The sequence below is a fragment of the Cupressus sempervirens genome, chromosome 3 (genome assembly GCF_028749045.1).
Source record: "Cupressus sempervirens isolate cs-2001-9-10 chromosome 3, ASM2874904v1, whole genome shotgun sequence".
Lineage (NCBI taxonomy): Eukaryota > Viridiplantae > Streptophyta > Pinopsida > Cupressales > Cupressaceae > Cupressus > Cupressus sempervirens.
The window spans coordinates 49,499,120-49,516,650 of record NC_143120.1 but is presented as its reverse complement, the minus strand read 5'-3'; positions in this window follow the sequence as shown (position 1 = coordinate 49,516,650).

The window sequence follows — 17,531 nt, the reverse complement described above, 5'->3', positions numbered from 1 at the left end:
TAATGAATTTGGTCATTATGAATCTAAATGTCCTAAAAGAGAGAAAAAGTATAAGGGAAAATTTAAGCCTAGAAGACCTAGAAATTGTTCGTATGCAAATGAAGATAAGGAATCTGGTGAAAAAGTTCAAAGTGAAAATAATGATGAGATAGGATTCATAACCATTAAGATAGATAATCTTGACATAGAAATTAGAGAGTAAAAATATCTAGTTTCCCAAGTTGAAAAGAAATATAATTGGATAATAAATAGTGGATGTTCACAACTCATGACTGGTGAAATGAATAAGTTTGTTAAGTTCAATAATCATGATGGAGGTATTGTTAGAGTTGGTAAAAATGCATCCTGTCACATTACATGGATAACATCGATTACTCTTGATAGAAGACTAACACTAATGATGTTTACTTTACTGATGGACTAAAGCATAACTTGTTGAGTGTCAGATAGTTGGTAGATAAAGATTATCTATTTTAATTCACAGAAAATACTTGCATTATCAATGATAAATTTGGTAAGTTGGTTGGAACATGAACAAGGTCTAGAAGTAATGTATTTTAGTTGAATCCTACTGAGATAACATGTATGGTTGCAAAAGTGTATAATAGTTGGCTATGGCATATGAGATTTTGTCATATAAATTTTGATAATGTTTTGAATGTTAGTAGCGCATTTTTAGTTAGAGATCTCCCTAAGATAACAAAGCTTACTAATATTGTTTGCAAAGAACGTATCTTGGCTAAGTAGAAGAAGGTATCTTTTCCCAACAAGAAGTTCACTGCTATAGAGAAGATGGAGATTGCTCACATAGATTTGAGTGGTCCCTAAAGAATAAGAGGATTCTATAGAGAAAGATACTTCATGATTTTTATTGATTATTTCATTAGAATCATGTAGGTTGCATTCCTTAAAGAAAAGTTTGAAGCATTTGAGAAGTTTAAGATATTTAAGAATAGAGTTGAAAATGAATCTAGTGTTAAGATAAAATGTTTGAGATTAGATAGAGGAGGAGAGTTTAACATATTTTGTGAAGCAAATGGAATCAAGAGGCAATTTTCTTCACTCAAGATCCCTGAGAAGAATGGGATTGTTGAAAGAAGAAATAGATAAGTGGAAGAGGCAGAAAGAGAAATGATGTATCCAAGAAATTTTTGAGAGAAGTAGTCAATATAATAGTGTACACTATAAACATAGTACATATTATAAAATTTATGGATAAGACTCCTTATTGTAATACCCCAAAATTGGCTCATTGCCATGACTACAAATTTTGGTCTATTTTGATCAATTTTGAAGTCCTATTCTACTAGGCAATTCTGATTATGATAATCTCTACTCGACCTAAGTGTCAAATCCAGAAGATCATTAATTTGTGTTAATCATTTACTTTAATTAATTCCTAAACATTCATTGAATTGGCTGAATTAACCTTTTAATTAAATTAACTGAATTATGTCTTCATACTTTAATTAAATTAAATTCATCCCTTTTAGCTAATATACATGAGGAATTAAATATATTTGATTTAATTAAATATTCTTATTCTAATTGTTGAATTTAATTATTCAATTTAAGAATACTCAATTATGAGGTCATATTTAATTACCTTAAATCAAATATCTTCTCCAATATTCTCTCTTCAGTTCAAAAATGGAAAATCTCAATTGACTAAAACTAGAAAAGGAAACAAATTAGTTAATTCCTTATTCCACTCAAAAGAAATCATTTAACTTCCTTTTCTTAAGGAAACATTCTATTCTAACTGAATCTCATTTTGAATCTCGAACATTCATCCCAATTAATCTTGACCATTGATGGATTTTGAGAATTCTATTTAAGAGGCTTCTAATCTCTCATTATGGAGGTAAAGAATTTTGCTAGAATACTTGCTCATCTTGCTCACATTTTCATATCTTTTATTTCTTGGATTATAATATCATCTAGATTTCAAAAGTGAATTCATTTAACATAGTATGTTCTTTTATTTTCTTAGCTTAATTGCATTTCATCTAGTATAATTTGCATTCTCATATAGCTTAATCATTTAAAAACCTTCATTCTAGATGGTTTGATTACCTATACCTCAAATATGAGAGCATAAGAAGGTAAAATCCACCTAGATAGAAGGCAACAAGTCGTCTTGCAGGACTCCTCTTAGATGAACAATCTCATGCTCATTCCAAGATTAATCCACATACAAGGACCATGTTGAAGTGTGTGTGAACTCCGAGGCCACATTCTACATATACATTTCTGGCACCCACCGTGGGGCCAAGAAATCAATTTTTGGCTTCATTTTACATGTTTTGCATTTTGTCTTTTTTGTTTTTATCTTGTTTTGTAGGTTGAATTGAATTTCTATTGAATCTTTGTTGGATTGTGAATTCATTTTCTTATTGCCATAAAACTCTCATTTTCTTAGATTAATATTATTTATAATTAATATGCATTCATTTAGTTAATTCTATTTATATGCTCTTAGATTAATTGCATAATTAGTTATACTACCTGCATATTCATATAGATCAATCATTTTAAAACCTTTGTTTTAGATGGTCTGATTACTTGTACTTCAAATCTGAGAGCATAAGCAGGTAAAATCCACCTAGATAGAAGGTAACAGGTCATCTTGCAAGACTCCTCTTGGATGAAAAATCTCATGTTCATTTCAAGATGAATCCGCATATAAGGACCATGTTGAAGTGTGTGTGTATGAACTCTAAGGCCACATTTCACATATATATTTCTGGTGCCTACCATGGGGAATGTGGCCTTAGAGCTCACACACACACTTCGACATGGTCCTTGTATGCGGATTCATCCTAGAATGAATATAAGATTGTACATCCAAGAGGAGTCCTGCAAGATGACTTGTTGCCTTCTATATAGGTGGATTTTACCTGCTTATGCTCTCAAATTTGAGGTACAGGTAATCAGACCATCTAGAACGAAGGTTTTAAAATGATTAATCTATATGAATATGTAGGTAGTCTAAATGATTATGCAATTAATCTAAGAACATATAAATAGAATTAACTAAATGAATGCATATTAATTCTAAATGATATTAATCTAAGAAAATGAGTGCACAATCCAGTAGAGGTTCGATAGCAATTCAATTCAACCTGGAAAACAAGATTTAAAAAAAAAAAATGCAAAACATGAAGAATGAGGCCATAAATTGATTTCTTGGCCCTACAGTGGGTACCAGAAATGTGCATGCGAAATGTGGGCCTCAGATTCACACACACACACTTCAACATGTCCTTGTATGTGGATTCATCCTAGAATGAACATGAGATTGTTCATCCAAGAGGAGTCGTACAAGACAACCTACTACCTTCTATCTAGGTGGATTTTGCCTGCTTATGCTCTCAAATTTAAGGTATAGGTAATCAAAGCATCTAGAACAAAGGTTTCAAAATGATTAAGCTATATGAGAATGAAAATTATACTAGATGAAATGCAATTAAGATAAGAAGATAAAAGAGAATACTATGCTAAATGAATGCATTTTTAAAATCTAGATGATATTATAATGTAGAAAATAAAAGCTATAAAAATGTGAGCAAGATGAGCAAGTAGTCTAACATAAGTTCGATGCAAATTCCAAAATTCTCTACCTTTGTAATGAGGGATTAGAAGCCTCTTAAATAGAATTCTCAAAATTCATCAATGGTCAAGATTAATTGGGATGAATGTTCGAGATTAGAAATGAGATTCAGTTAGAATTGAAAATTTCCTTAAGAAAAGGAAGTTAATTGATTTCTTTTGAGTGGAATAAGGAATTAACTAATTTGTTTCCTTTTCTAGTACTAAGACTTATAATTAAATTAATTCAATTAAAAGGTTAATTCAACCAATTCAATGAATATTTAGGAATTATTTAAAGTAAATTATTAATACAAATTAATGATCTTCTACATTTAACACTTAGGTTGAGTAGAGATTATCATAATCAGAATTGCCTAGTAGAATAGGACTTCAGAATTGATCTAAATAGACTAGAACTGGTAGTCATGGCAATGAGCCAATTTTGGGGTATTACATTTTGCCCCTCTTTGAATGAATGTGCAAGAAGCACATTTGATTCAAAGAAAATTAGAAAGCATGATGCGAAGATCAAGAAATAAGATTGGTTCCAAAGTTGATGTTATGGAGACCAATTGATAAGCTTTTAAGGACCATCTCTAGAACAAAGTTTAATCCTAAGGAATCCAAGTAGAATACCTAAATACCTAAATCGATAAGCATTTTAAAGGTTTTCTTTAGAACAAAGTTTAACCTTTAAGGATCCAGATAGAGCATCTAGATACCCAAAATTGATAGCATTTAAAAGATTATCTCCAGAATGGAGCTTAACCTTTAAGGATCTAGATAGAACACCTAGATAATTGAGATTGATAGCATTTAAAAGATTATCTCTAGAATGGAGCTTAAGCTTTAAGGATCCAGATAGAACACCTAGATACTCGAGATTTGATAAGCATTTAAAAGATTATCTCTAGAACAGAGCTTAACCTTTAAGAATTCAGATAGAACACCTAGATACCTAATATTTGATAAGAATTTAAAAGATTATCTCCTAAATGAAGCTTAATATTTAAGGATCTAGATAGAACATCTAGATACTTGAAGTTGACAACATTTAAAAGACTATCTCCAGAATGAAGCTTAATCTTTAAGGATCCAGATAGAACATTTAGATACCTAAAATTGATAGCAGATAGGAAGATGGAATTATGAGTCATATAATCATCCCCAAAACGAGGCTTGATCCTTAGGAGTTGAGGTTTAGATTATCTCAATACCTGTCCATCAAACTCTGATAAGAATAGTTATAAAATATGATCAACTGATGACAAGATGAAATAGATGAAAAAGATGCCAGATAGAGGGGAACAAGATGCCCCAAGTGATAAGATGCCTTGAGTGATTAGGAAATATAAAGGAAACAAGATGCCCCAAGCGTTGAAGATTCTGATTGATTTAAAATTCAACTTCAATGATGTAATCATCCTGCCCCCTCAGGAGTGGAATCGAAAATGACACACCAAAAATATGATGTAAGTAGTGTATCAAGGGATACATAAGAAATATGAGATGGAGCAGCATATAAAAGAGACCAGAATGATTAGAAGAAAAAATTGAGTTAATTTGGAGTGATTTTTAGGTCTAGAAGACCAAGTTTGACCAAAGGTTGACTAGAGTTGACCATACTTGAGTTTTTTTTGGTTTTTTTTTTTGGATTTGAGATGAAATTTGAAGAATTTTGAGTTGAAAAGATTTTAAGATTTACCAAGTATCAACAAAAAAAATTGGACTGTACAAGCGTTCGATCGCGTTAGTCCCAAAATTTTAAAATGCATTTTTGAGCCACTTAAGTGTGTCAAAATTTGAATTTGATCCCGAAAAATGGGTTTAGAGTAGCTAAAGTAGCCAAAAGGGTGATTAATCAATCATTTATGCAGTCGTGAAGAACATGATGCTTTGAAGAAGCTAAAAAATCCTCATGATAAAGGATGAAAGTAGATCTGCAATCAAACCATGTGTTTATACAATGCAACCCTATGCTAGATGCAACCTTAAACTAGATACAACTCTAGGTCTAGTTACCAAGCTTTGAAAATTATCATCACTGAGCATAGTACAAAATCCCATATGTCATACAATTCCCACTACCATTACAATCATGGGAATATGAATAGGACATATGTTATAAGTTTTTCAAAATTAAATGTAAGCATTCAAGGCACAATAAGCCAGAATGACCAAAACATTTGTCCATTTTATTGTAGCAAGTTAACATAAGCATTAGAGCATAAACACTAGGATGACCAGAATGTTCCTTGCATGGTAGACACACCAAACACATAAGAGATCTATCTAATGCTAAGTATTTAGTAAGTATTCTGTCAACAACGACCCTTGCATTCGCTACCTGAGATAGAAATGTGCTAGGTATACTCGCAGTGACCCATACTTTCATTTAATAGGACAAGTATCTGTATATATTGTAGCATGAAGAGTTCACTCCAATAGACAAGGAGAAGTACCAATTTTATTGATGTATTCATATAAAAGGAGTCAAGATACACCCAACCATCCAATACAAGATGGAGGCTCTTATAGTGGACACCCCTCATCTAGGAATATGTCAACTAATTGGAACTAAACCACAATAGAAAGCAAAGAAAAGATCATGTCCCCAGCCATTACTTCTCTAGTCAAAAATGACATCATCGAGTCACTTGGGGAGACATGATAAAAGAAAAAGCAAAAAAAACAAAGAAAAATGCTCAGCACATTCAAACAAGTTCATCATTTTGGGTTCATTTTTGTGTTATAGGATTGATGTCAAGTGTCAGTGTTTAGAAAATGGATGAAAGAAATCTCTTCAGTAGGGTGACGACAACAGATAAACACAGTTAGAACAACTAGTGACTGAAGTCAAAGAGGAATCTTCAATAAGAAGAACCTTGGTAGGAAACTAAGCGACAATAGGCAGACACAGTTAGAACAACTGGTGACTATCATGTAAGAGATCTTCCTTGAGAGGAATCTCAAAAAGTGACACAAGCGAAAATATGTAGATGTAGTTAGAACAACTGGTGGTTATTGCTTAAGAGATCTTCCTTGAGAGGAATCTCAAAAAGTGACATGAGTGATAGTAGGTAAACATAGTTAGAACAACTAGTGACTGTTGCTTAAGAGATCTTCTGCAAGAGGAATGACAATTTTCCTATTTTTCAATTTTTCAATTTTTTGTATTTTTCAAATGTTTTTGGAATTTTTGGAATTTTCCATTTTTTCAGTTATTACCAAAGCACCTACTGCTAGGTTTTCACCAAGATAATAATTTTTTAAAGGAATTTTTGCAATTTTTAGAAATTTTTCAAGATATTTTCAAATTTTTAGAACATTTTTAGAGATTACTAGCTCTCAAGAAGAATTACCTAGAATTTGTTCTAGTGTCTAGCAAGGTGTAGGACGAGATGTAGTAGCAAGCTGGTGGATAAGTGGAGATGGATATGCAAGGAGTATGAAGTGGTGAATGTTACCCTTAAGGAATTTTTTCACAAGATTACCCAAGCTAGGGAAAAAGATATAACAATATAAGCTCATGGTGTAATGAAGGGTGTCAAGTATGTAATCCAAGAAAATGACCATGTCAAGAGATTGCTAAGAACTGACTTTTCTTCTTTCTTTTGTTGATCAAGACCAAAAGGTTAAGTGAATAGGATAGAAAATTTTGTTATGGAGGTAATGAGTGAATGACTTTGGTAATGAGGACATCTGAAGGATAAGCAAGATCATGATAGGATGTCATGGATGGAAGAATTATGCATGATTCTTGTTTACCAAGTTTTCATCATGGTATTTATCCAAGGTGCCACAAGAAGTGGTTTTCACCATAGGATGGATTTATTTTTCTTTACTTTTGTTACCAAGGTGCCTATTTCTAGGTTTTCACCGAGGCACTTTTTTTTCAATTTTTTTTGAATCTCTCTCTCTCTCTCTCTCTCTCTCTCTCTCTCTCTCTCTCTCTCTCTCTCTCTCTCATAATTTTAGAGTTTTTGGAAATAATTCAAGCTTTTTTCAATTTGAATAGTTCTCCTATTGGAAGGAGAAATTATGATAAGCCAAGACCATAGAAAGGTATGTTCAAAGATGCTGATAGAGTAATATAAGGGAGATAGTAGAAAAGATATATGGAGGATAAGGTTTTAGGCTATGGATGAGATAAATGGGATGGAAGGATAAAAGGTGGAGTGGGTAGGGTATTGAAAGGGATGTGCAAGGGTAGAAGAAAAAGTGGGCAAGATCAACATTGACACACACCTTGAAGGGTAGCAGAATGATGGCAGAAATATGGATGAAATAGTTTGAAGTTTAGATGTATGAGGTAGTAGAACAATTTTGGAGGAAGATGGAGTGGAAGGCTTCAAGATCTTTTGAGAAAGATGTCTGAAAGAAGATGAAGTGAAAGCCTTAGGAAGCTAGAATGTCAACTTTGACTTTTTTCAATATTCAAGTCTTTCAAGAGAGACTTGGGAAGCCATATGGATTTAGAGTTTTCTTCACTTTTGGATGCTTTAGAGAATATTTCTTCAATGATGGATTTAGAAATCCATATTTTCTTCAATTTAGTTCTTTTGCTAGTGGACCATTGTGGTCTCTTGAATAGTTATATTTTTGGATTCACATGTCGATTAGAGCAGACATGGTGATCATTTGTAAATGGATTCTCATGTTTATTTTTAAGTTTATCATCCAAATTGCTTCCAAAAGGCTTGGGACTTGTGGATGAAGAAGTTTGATATGGAAGGTTTAGATGGAAAGCTTTATGTGAAGGACTCAAGGATTTTTGTTTTTGTTGATCTTGAGGTAGGGTAGGAGAAGTAGGTAATTTGTTAATAGCTAAATTAGGAGATGGAGAAACATAAGGTCCTAGAATAGATGGAAGGTTTGAAGGCTTTGTCTTAGATGGATAAGGACCATGAATAGATTTAGAAGATATAGATGGATAGTGTATAGGGATATTAGCATCCTTAGAGTGAACAACATGACCTAGGCCATTAATAGACTCATGAATAACTTTAATAGGAGCAACACCTTTGATAGGAGAACTTAAAGCTTGAGTATAATTTTGAAGTGGATGTGGAGAAGTGGAACAAGAACGGATACTTTGATCTTGACAAGGATTTTTAGATAGCATAGGAAAATTATTTTTCTCATGATCTTCAGTAATCTCATTAGGGATGGTGGAAGGAATATAATGATCTTTCCTAGTAGAGAGGCATGATATGGGAGATGGAGGACTATGTGGCTTTTGAGATGGAGGGATGATATCTTGAGGGATATGAGAGGGTTCTTGATCTTGATTTTTATATTTTTTTAAATCCTCTTGACATGGATCCATTTCTAAGGACAAGGTTTCTAGAATGTGGAGTTTGCATGGTAGGCTCTTGAGGAGATAGTGAAGGGCTAGTTTGAGTGGGAATAATAGGAGTAGTAGCACATGAAGGTTTTGGATCTTTAGTTTGAGTAGTATGGGAGAGGTTTGCTGCTAAGTAAAGATTAGCTTGGATTTCTTTTAGAGGTAGCCCTTGAGGGTACACATAGTCAACAAGAGGAGTAGAATGTTCTTTGTTTGGTGAATATGTGTTGGAAAGATTGGACACTTTAGAAGGTGGTGGCATGTTGGAAGAAGTAGAAGTTACATTTGAACCATTGCTAGACATGGTTTCATGCCATTGATCAAGCTTGAGAGTAGCATCTTTGATAGATAAGTTCTTAAGTTTTTGAATTATGCCAACATCAAATAGATCTTGGAATTTTTTTTTCAACTCCATGCAATGTGAATTTTCATGTAGATTATGTCTATGATAGGCACAATAATTACTCATAAAGAAGACTCTAGCCAAAGTGACTTTAGGAAAAATAATGAATTTCTTTTGAAGAAGGTTTTCCAAAGTTGATTCATAATATCTTCCTAACGGGATGAAATCACACTTTGGTTTAGGTTTCCAAGGTTTTTCTTCAAAAATATTTCTAGATTTCTTGAGTGTTTGTGGATTTTTTTGAGATGACTTGGACTCAACATTATAGGAAGGTAAATAATCTCCCAAGGAGAATTTGTTCGATGATGTGTCATCTTCCTCCTTCATTATTTGAAGTTGAGCACTCATTGATTGAATTTGTTTCTTCATGTTTGCAATAAGTATATCTTCTTCCTCACTAGGAATATTGGATTTAGTGCATTTGTTGCTAGCCATTGCGATATCCTAGGTTTATGTGAAGCAAAAAAAGCTCTCTTCTACCCTTAGTTGCAATAATCTTAGGTAGAAAAAGTTTGACACATTTATACTAAGACCACACTTAAAACGTCATCCCAAAGTAGGTGTAAGTGATAGCAAGGGTGATGTTTTCCAAGGTACAAATAGTCAGTGGCTAGAACAACCAAGAGATTTACTATCATAATAATAATGGATAACAACACAATAGAACAAGTATAATAGTGGAACAAAGAGACTAGTTCAGATGTGGTTCACAAGTGTTCAACCAAGATAGTTTAGCTTTAGATAGTTGCAAGTAGAGTTGTGTAGGGAGTTTTCTTAACATAAACCAATGAAGATTCAAGAAGATAGTAGAGTTGTCATTTTCAAGCAATTTCTAATCAGATGTTTAACTCACCATTTCAAGAGTTTTGACTTGTTTGATGTTTATGTAGATTTTGGACTTTGAATACTTAAGCACGCCAAAAACATCAACAATCCTTTCAAGGCTTTCAACTAGGATATACAAAGATCAACTATAAGGTGTCCTTGATATACACAAGGTACATGAGGCCCAAATTTGTAGATGAAAGAAAATAATGCCACACAGTCAGGAGGAGACGGTAACTCAAATCTGCACCTTCACTTCCCAAAGGTATAAAGTTCTTTGGGGCTTAGCCAAGAGTGACAAGATTATACTACCAAGAGAGGTGTCTTTCAATTCACCTCCTGGTATTTATACTCCACCAGAACACAGTAGTTAAGGTCATCCCAAAGGGTGATGAAATCCCCAAGCAAGCCTCCTAAAAAAATAAAACAAGTCCACTTATTTCTTGTGCACTCAAGGTCACCCAAAGGTGCAAGAGGAGTGAATACATAAGTGTCCTTGGGATTTAAAAGACACTTGTTCTTTCTTAATGAATATTTAGATTTTGTATTCTACTCTTGAAGACACTCGTGTTTAGCATGCAAGGTTCTTTCCAACTTACAGTGTCATCAACATAATAAATCGAGAGTTTCATCAACAAAAGTAAATTGAGCATTATCAACATAAGAAATTGATAGGGAAAAGAGCCAATTCCTTTAAGCATTCAAGATTAAATGTATTCATTTTAAGCACCAAAAGCCAAATATTTCATTGTAATGGTTCTTTGATCGTTAAGCACTCAAGAGTGTGTTACTAAAATGCATTCCAATGAAAATGTGTTCTCTTTAAGACACTCAAGAGTGTGTTTTAGCATTCATTCCAATGAAAGACATGCAGATTTTAATCCATGACATTCAAGATTGAGTTTTTAGCACATTCATTCAAATGAAAGATTTGTCAATTTATTAATACATTCAAGATTGAACTTGATTGTTTTAAATTTGAAGGCATTTAAGAGTGTGTTTGGATTTTAAATTTAATTGCAACATTCATTCAAAGAAAAATGATTAATCATTCAAGTTCATTCCTTTCTAATTTAAAATCCTCCAATGTCCTTCATTGTCACTTTCCACATACCTGCAATAAAAAAGTTTGATTAAAACTCAAGGATTTGCATCATGAATTGATGTTTTTATAAAAAAGCATTTAAAAAAAGATTTAAAATGAATTTCTAATTAGAAAAATCTTAAAATTTTATCGTGAGCTCTTGAAAGTGTGCCAAATTCACAATAAAAATTTCAGATCAAAATGTTTAGATTATATCATAAATTATTTTTTTATGAAAAACCATAAAAATAATTATTTAAAATATATTTTAAACCTAAAAAATTTGAAATTTGTATTGCGGCATCCCGACATCAACATAAACTCTTAGTAAAAATGTTAGATTTTAATTCGATGATTTGCATGGTAAATTAATTTTTTAATGGAACAACCATTAAAGAATTACCAAAAATCCAATTTTGATCCAAAAAATTTGCAATTTTTACTGTGCATGCCAGCTATTTTCCAAAATATATAGAAAAAATTCAGATCCAAATACATTATTTTTTGTGCTCAAATAATTTGTACATGATAAAATCATTAAAAAATATATAAAATAGAGATTTAATTAGAAAAATCTAACATTTTGAATGTGATTTCACCCTATTGTCTAGAACCTTTAGTAAAAATTTCATACCAAAATTCTTCAATTTGGTCTACTTTTTATGATTTTTATGAAAAATCATAAAAAAGATTATAAAAAAGAATTTTGATCAATTTTTATTTTTTATTTTGCTTTATAACATGAGAAGGAAGAAGAAGAAGAAGAAGAGAAATTGAAGAAGATTAAGATAGAGAAGAGGAAGAGGTTTCTCAAATTCTCATTTGTTCATGATTGTTGGATGTCTTCTTGAAGTGTCTCCAAACTTGAAACAATTCAAACCTGCAAAACAAGATAAAAACAAATAAACAAAATGCAAAACATGAAGAATGAGGCCAAAAATTGATTTCTCAGCCCCACGGTGGGCGCTAGCAATGTGTATGTGAAATGCGGGCCTCAAATCCTCACACACACTTCAACATGGTCCTTGTATGCAGATTCAACCTGGAATGTACATGAGATTGTTCATCCAAGAGGAGTCCTACAAGATGACTTGTTGCATTCTATCTAGGTGGATTTTAACTGCTTATGCCCTCAGATTTGAGGTACAAGTAATTAGACCATCTAGAATGAAGGTTTTTAAAATGATTAAGCTATATGAGAATGCAAAATATACTAGATGAAATGCAATTAAGCTAAGAAAATAAATGAGCATACTATGCTAAATGAATGCATTTTTAAAATCTAGATGATATTATAATGCAATAAATAAAAGCTATAAAAATGTGAGCAAGATGAGAAAGTATTTTAGCATAAGTTCGATGCAAATTCCAAAATTCTCTACCTTCGTAATGAGGGATTAGAAGCCTCTTAAATAGAATTCTCGAAATCCATCAATGGTCAAGATTAATTAGGATGAACGTTTGAGATTAGAAATGAGATTCAATTAGAATGGAAAGTTTCCTTAAGAAAAAGAAGTTAATTGATTTCTTTTGAGTGGAATAAGGAATTAACTAATTTGTTTCCTTTTCTGGTTTTAGTCAATTGAGAGTTTCCATTTCTGAACTGAAGAGAGAATATTGGAGAAGATATTTGATTAAAGGTAATTAAATATGAATTCATAATTGAGTATTCTTAAATTGAATAATTAAATTCAACAATTAGAATAAGAATATTTAATTAAATAAAATATATTTAATTCCTCATGTATATTAGCTAAAATGGATGAATTTAATTTAATTAAAGTACCAAGACTTATAATTAAATTAATTCAATTAAAAGGTTAATTCAACCAATTCAATGAATATTTAGTAATTAATTAAAGTAAATGATTAATACAAATTAATGATCTTCTACATTTGACACTTAGGTCGAGTAGAGATTATCATAATTAGAATTGCCTAGTAGAATAGGACTTTAGAATTGATCAAAATAGACCAAAATTGGTAGTCATGGCAATGAGCCAATTTTGGGGTATTACATTTTTCCCCTCTTTGAATGAATGTGCAAGAAGCATGTTTGGTTCAAATAAAATTAGAAAGCATGATGCGAAGATCAAGAAATAAGATTGGTTCCAAAGTTGATGTTATGGAGAGCAATTGATAAGCTTTTAAGCAACATCTACAGAATGGAGTTTAATCCTAAGGAATCCAAGTAGAATACCTAGATACCTGAATCAATAAGCACTTAAAAGGTTTTCTTTAGAAAAAAAGTTTAACCTTTAAGGATCCAAATAGAGCATCTAGATACCCAAAATTGATAGCATTTAAAAGATTATCTCCAGAATGGAGCTTAACCTTTAAGGATCTAGATAGAACACCTAGATACCTGAGATTGATAGCATTTAAAAGATTATCTCCAGAATGGAGCTTAAGCTTTAAGGATCCAGATAGAAAACCTAGATACCTGAGATTTGATAAGCATTTAAAAGATTATCTCTAGAACAAATCTTAACCTTTAAGGATCCAGATAGAACACCTAGATACCTAAGATTTGATAAGCATTTAAAAGACTATCTCTAGAATGAAGCTTAATCTTTAAGGATCTAGATAGAACATCCAGATACCTGAAGTTGATGGCATTTAAAAGACTATCTCCAGAATGAAGCTTAATCTTTAAGGATCTAGATAGAACATCTAAATACCTAAAATTGATAGCGGCTAGCAAGATGAAATTATGAGTCATAGAATCATTGTTAGAATGAGGCTTGATCCTTAGGAGTCAAGGTTTAGATTGTCCCAATACCTATCCATTGAAATCTAATAAGAACTACTATAAAATATGATCAACTGATGACAAGATGAAATAGATGACAAAGATGCTAGATAGAGGGGAACAGGATGCCCCAAGTGATGAGATGCCCTGAGTGATTAGGACATAAGAAGGGAACAAGATGCCCCAAGCGATGAAGATTCAGATTGATTTGAAATTCAAGTTCAATGATGTAATCACTTATGAATTCTTGTTTGGTCATTTACCATTGGCGAAGTATTTCATAATCTTTCGATACAAATGTTATATAAAGAGAGATGATGATATTGCTAAGTTTGATCCAAGGAGTGATGAAGGTATGCTTCTTGGTTATTCATTGAAAAGTAAAGCTTGTAGATTTTTTAACCAATGAACTTGTTGGAATTTACAAGTGGGAAGAATACTTTTGAAAGGGTGGGGAAGGGGGGGGGGGGGGGGGGGTGAATCAGAAGAACCAAACTTTTAAGTTATAAAACTTTTAACTGAAATCAATACATACATGAAATATAGCTAATTAATCATGAAAGTAAAGGAATGCATGAAAATAGACAACACAATATTTTATCACCCAGAAACCCTCCAAAATGAGAAGGTAAAATTGGGGTGGGGATGACACCCACAACTTATCACTACATCAATATGTAACTTTTTAAGGTTACAAAGTTTGACCATCATCAATGGTCTACCTTGTGAAAGCCTACCCTGTTAAATGCTCCAACACTCTTTTAAAAGTGACCTATTTAAAGGATTTAAAAACATTCAATTATAATGTCACCAATCCTCAATTGCTAATTTTAGATCCTTGTTCTATCTAATCTGATATGATCCTTCTTGATCTAATATAATTCTGTTTGAAGTACTGATACTCTATTCTGATAACTGATTTTGTAATGATGTTCTTCTTCTAAGTCTTTTCACTCCTTTCATTTCCTTCAAAATTTTCTAGCATTCATTCATGCATTTGCATACACTTCTATATACTACTAAATTATGGGGTTTCAACCTCCTTAAAAAGGTTTTGTGACTTAGGGTTAGGTATGAATCTATGATTGAGATTCCTCCATCTTTGCCACTCAAATATTTCCATTTTTCTAATTGTTTACATGTTGATTTCATACAGAATTAAAAAGATTTGATCTTATCTTTTAGATCCTTCGAGATTCTTCATATATCGGCTCAAAAATAGTTTACATCTTCGTTTGTGAGGGTACAAACTCTTATGTTGATTTTGTGTTACTCGACACTTACTAATTACCTATGTTGCCCAATGCTTACTAATTATTGATGCTCTAAACATATAAGAATTCTACCTTGCTCAGCACCTATAGAAATTTTGTCTTGCTCAACACCTATAGTTTACACGACACATATATTGACTCGGTAGTTGAAACTTGCTTGGCACTGTCTATCTGCTTGGCATTTGAAGGACTCGACACTTGATGAATTTTTGACTCGACACATACTATAACTCAACATATATATTATACTCAACATCTACTAAAAAAATTTCTTAAGTGTGTTGACACTCAATTTTCAAAACCAATCTGAGACCAAAAATCTCCCCCTTTGACATGAGTGTCAAAAACACTTGACTATACATGATGAATCTAATTTCTTCAAGTATAATATACATCTGTTTAGCATATATACAAAACTTCAAAAATTGTTCAAAATTTTGTGAAGATACCTCAAAATTTTTAACTCCCCCTAAGTTGATGTGCCATTGCTGTATCCATAACTTCTCATGCTAGATTTGTCTCATGATGATTTTGATACTCTTTATCTCTGCCTTTCCATTCTTTCTCTATCTGCTTTTTTCTATCTATCCTGCTCTTGTTTTACTCCCCCTTCACACATCTTCCCTTGCAGTTATAATTTCATTTTGGCTGATCTTCTTATCTCCCCCTTTTTTGATACTTATGTCAAAGGGTTCTATACATTAACTGAATACTTATCCAAAAGGGATTTATTTACCTCCATATCTATCCTAAGAGAAGCATCCCAGTTGTCTAGTGTAATTTTTAGCGATTTAAGCTAGATGGTTGTCTCTGCTGCAAGGTGAACTAGGCCTTCCAATGTAGAAAGATTGGGGTTTTTCCTTAAAAAAAAATTTCAACATTGGCCAATTCTTTTTGAAAAATTTCCATGTGTGAAGTTATGGCAGATTGAATTTGTATTAACTTGGCCTTGGTATTTGCCTCAACTACGGTGAACATAGCTAATTCCTTCTGAGTGTGAAGCATAGTTTGAAAATGCTTCTCACTTTGAGCTAGATCCTTGGGTAGTTGCATACTTGATATTTTAAGGTTCATCTCCAACCTCATAACTCATTGGCTAGTTTCTTGTGTGAAAATGGATGGGTCACACAATTTCAAGTACACTGAGAATATATTCTCAAGTACTACTTTTACCTTTTCAATCTTCTTGGCTAGCTCAACTTGTGAAAGAGCTATTTCACTTGATATTCTTTCATTCACTTTTTTTTGAAACCTCTTTACAGACCATTTTAATAGTTTTGTATTTTCATCAAGGTCTTCATTTTGTATGTGGTCCACTATACTAGATAATTGCTCCATAATAGGCTTGGTTTCATCAGGTACCTGCAAGCTGAATGCATCTAAAAAGATGTCCTTTATCTCAATCAAAGCTTGCCTTTATTTATACTAATTTATGAGTATCTCTTATTTCTTTTTCTTTTCTAGTGCTTTTTGTACTTCATTTTTTTGATCAATATTCATGGTTTCATAGTCATACTTGGGAATGACTATCTCCTCATCTAGTGTAGGGTCTCCATAGTGAAGTACCCTTGCTACCTTTGTTGAGGCAAGCCTAGTGTAGATATTTGCAGTGGCATGGCAATAGTGCAAGGCTTCTGAGATATTGTTGGAGTCCTTGTTGTAGGAAAATTTGTTAGTGTTTGTATTGCCTCTTGCTCCTTCTCCTTTGTGGTCTCCTCCTCTATTCTTACTTTGTCAATTATTGTGATATTTGGGGGTACACCTTTTTCTTGTGTTGTAGAGATAGATGTATCCATCTGTCCTGTTTGATCTTTTGTACGCTCTATCTCCTTTGTCCCTTGTATCTTTTGTTCAATCATCAAGACTTGAACTATGGAGTCTACCTTTTTAGATGTGTCTACTTCTATTTGTGCTATTGGTTGTCCACTTGTGGCTATTGGGATATGAGAAGGTGCTCTTGTAGATTCACCTTATCCCTTGTTATGTCTACTATAGCCTTTTTTAGTTCTTCCACACTCACCAAGATTGGATTTGTACACAAATGTGCTTGCAAGGTAGTTTGGTGAAGAATCTTTTTAAGATCCTCTATAGTTAGTGGATTTATGTTCTAACTAGAGTTCTCAGGAACATCTTGTAAAGTTATTGTATCTATAGGTGTGGTAGTTACATGTGGAGGACTTGGTGTTGGCAATTGTGTGTCTTGCACACCCTATTTTTGTTGCTACTCCTCAGTAGTTGCCATATCATTTTTT